The 3,642-nt window shown below is 41.1% G+C and overlaps 1 long non-coding RNA gene across 1 annotated transcript; it reads right to left on the bottom strand.

The window, feature by feature from the left end:
- Positions 1–2,453: 2,453 nt before the first annotated feature.
- On the bottom strand, positions 2,454–3,180 carry LOC103646820 (uncharacterized). The gene is made up of 2 exons (XR_562458.1): positions 2,839–3,180; positions 2,454–2,689 (listed from the first exon to the last, which is right to left on the bottom strand). It is a non-coding gene; the product is annotated as an uncharacterized lncRNA (long non-coding RNA).
- Positions 3,181–3,642: the final 462 nt, after the last annotated feature.

Here is a 3,642-nt window from a genome sequence, read left to right as displayed (position 1 = left end):
CTGGCGCCAGCGGACTTAGCTTGACAGGCAAAGGTTCAGTCATTACCTTCAGAATCTCTTCCACTTCGGCAGCAGAAGGTGTTGCAGGAGCTTCCTCATCTCGGGCCGATGTCTTTGGCTTTGGAGATGCAGGTTTTGGAGATACAACTTTTCTTTTCCTTGGAGCAGCTACCTTCGGCTCAGGGCTCAGTTTTTCAGAAATTTCTTTTTCCTTTTTAGCCAATTTGGTGCTTTCTTTGTCCAGGGCGCTGGCAATCCTCTTTCTCTTCGGGCCTTCGGTATCTCCACCCAGTTGCTCATAATCAGGGTAATCAAAATTCAAGGCATCTAGCATACGATTCAATCTTCGCTTCGGACGAGTGCCGAAGGCTGCAGTCATCAACTGATCTTCTTTCTTAGAATAATTTCCGAGGATATCGTTGCACATAATCTCGATTGTGTCCAACCATTCCTGGCAGGGTTTTTTAAAGTATTTCTTAAACTTATAGTAATAAGGCAATCGAACAAGTTCTCCCTTCTTCTTTTCTCCCTCCAGCTTCGGCATCTCCCACTCCCTCATTGTTGGGAACACTTTAAAAGCCAGAAATTCCTGCACCAAGTCTCTAGTGCCAATATGATCTGAAATCACTCGAAATTCAGCCAAAGCAATCTGGCTCGGGCTCCCCCTTATCATGTTGCATCGGGGTGTCGTCTCTCCGAAGGTTAGCTCTAGTGGACTCTGGACCAATTTATCTTCATCTTTGTCAACTTTAACATAAAACCATTTAGACTTCCATCTGGCTGGCCATTTGCTTCGGTAGCTTATCACTGGAAACTTCGTAGTCTTGCGATAAGCAAAGTTGTAGTAGCCAAAATTCTCATGTAGACCATCTCCTCTGGCTTTAGCTTGGTAATGTAATTCATGAACTCGGCAGAAACCCTCACCGAACGGTTCCACTCCCTGGCTACGAAGGGCCCAAATATAAATGCTTAATCTAACGATAGCATTAGGGGTCAGCTGATGAAGGTAAACCGCAAACTTCTTCAAAACATCAGCAATCATCCCATTCAAAGGAAATCTTAATCCTGCTTTAAAGAAGCTTTTGAACACTACAACCTCATTCTTTTCTGGCTTCGGAATAGTTTCCTCTCCGCCAAAACGAACCAGCTCCTTTTTTGCTTCACTGAAATAGCCCAGCTTCACCATTTTTGGAAGATCAGCTTCAGAGATGGTGGACTTTCCAAAGTCCAAATGACTAGGTTTACTTGGCATCCCGCAGCTGTACTCATCTTTGGAACCAACTTCTTCAATATCAGCTTGTGTCGCTTCGGCAGTAGGAGTGTCCTCTGATGAAACCAGCCTAGAACGCCTCATTGCTTCAGAAATTGGAACAGTTTCAACGGCTTCGGTCTCGTCTCCATCACGCCCAACCCTAGCAGTGGAGCGTACTCTGGCCATTTGATTTTAAATTTTCTTGAAAATTCCTTGGAAGTTAATAACCTTTTTTCCGAAGCTCTTCTCGTGACGAAGCACAATCTAAACTGGAGCTTCGTTTGAATGCAAAAGTCAAGCTTCGGCTATGGTTAAATTTTTGGCAGCGAAACAGTGCAATAGCAATGAATGCTGTGGCACTACTACAGATCATGCTATATGAGACGGTTAATTTTCAGTTATTAAGACGCTTATGAAGTGTCCAATTTTGATGGAGTCACAAAAGATGTCCCACATTTAAGATGGTTATAAACCGTCTTAAAAGATATTATATAAGACAGTTTTTAATTTATAACCGTCTGAAAAAGGTATTTGTTTAAGTCATTTTGTCCGATAAACCGTCTGAAAAAGGTATTTGTTTAAGTCATTTCGTCCGATAAACCATCTTGAATTAGGTTTTTTAAGACACTGCTTCTAAAGAATCGTAGAGAATACAAACATTAAAAGTCATAAAGTATTTATCGAACCGTCTCGAATATCCTACAATAATAGACGATTACAATATGAAAACCATCTTATCTAGGTGACTAATAATGGACGTTTTAGAAACCGTCTTATTTAGGAGACTGATATTAGACATTTTGGTAACCGTCTTATTAAGATTTAAACGAAATGACTTACACGGCAGTACATTCTTCAATTTATAATCATTTTTTCAGATATCATGTTATAATAATTTGAAAGAGAAATATACATACACATATATTGAACAACATTATAATTAATATAATATAAATAAGTATCATTCAATATATCATAAATAAACATTATCAAACAACGCATACATAAGTGTACTCTAAATCTAAACTAAAATACAACTGTTTGCACTAATGTTAAGCCTAACTTTATAAATTAAAGTCTCCACACTTTTACGACCACCAAATTTGAATTCTATTCTATGTTTTCCTGTACAACAAATAGGAGAAAACTAGACATAGCAAAAAACTCCAAGCAACACGTGGATGGTCTCAAAGCTGCCCTTTGCTTCTCCCTGTTCTTGATGACTCCTACACGCCCGGTGTTCCTCCCGCCAGTCACCATGACCACGTTGCCGACGTCAAACTTGATGAAGTCCATGATCTTGTTGGTCTCCAGATCGATCTTGATGGTGTCGTTGGCCTTGATGAGCGGGTCGGGGTAGCGGGAGATAAGTCATTGGTAGAAAACTTGATGAAGACCATAGCAAAAAGCTCCAAGAAGTTCCATATGCCACAAAGTCTTTACAAATATGTAACAATGTAGGGACAAAGGGAGATAAGTCATGCCCAAAATATTATTGTAATAAATTACAGAAATGAAACGCTGCTAGAACAATTTTTTTCAGAGGGGAAAACAACAAATAATAAAGAATTAGCTGCAATCCCTACCTCCAGGCATGATGCCCATCCCTCCAACAATACCTGCAGCCATGTTAGCCACCAAATTGCCATAAAGATTAGGCGTAACCTACAAAAAAAGATTGAAACCCACAGGTAATCCTAATCCATGGTGTATTTGCAAAGAAGCATTCGAGAAAATTAGGAAAGCAGAAAAGAAATGTGATGACGAATAGAAAAGACGTTCAGCAAGCACATGCTTTATATATTGCATCAATACCAATTTCCATTCCTTAGGAACAATGGAATTTCGGTCAGCCCAATATATGTTTGATTGTTTTCATATATGTTTGATTCCCGGCAGATGTGGACCAGCACCTCCATTGCTTTGTACAGTTGCAGATACACTTTCTTTTCTTCCATCTTTTTAGCTCTTTCCTGCCTTCTCTGCATCAATTCAGAGTTCAGACTATATATCGAACAAAGGTTTCAAACCACAACGAGCATTGGCCTAGCCATTGGTTAGAGAACATCCTATACAGTCCCTGGTGGAAAACAGACAAACTATGGATTCAACGGGCTAAGACTCTGAGCAGACAGACTGAAACCCAGTACAATACTGAGACCAATCATCACAGAGAACTCACCGTTCCATACTTGGATTGGCTCGTCTCATCACTTTCCACCCATCCGTCAGAGAGATGGTCTTGAAATCCCCGATGACCATCCGGACACAGGCGAGCGCGAGGCGGGGCGCGTCACACAGCCTGGCAAGCTGCAGCATGTCTACCACGTTGTCAGGAGCGAGGAAGCCCCTCTCGAGTTGGTCGACGCAGACCGTCTTCAGAGACGGCA

Source organism: Zea mays, chromosome 2, assembly GCF_902167145.1.
Source record: "Zea mays cultivar B73 chromosome 2, Zm-B73-REFERENCE-NAM-5.0, whole genome shotgun sequence".
Classification (NCBI taxonomy): Eukaryota; Viridiplantae; Streptophyta; class Magnoliopsida; order Poales; family Poaceae; genus Zea; species Zea mays.
Note: the sequence above shows the minus strand (reverse complement) of the source record. Positions and strands in the feature narration are given on the sequence as shown.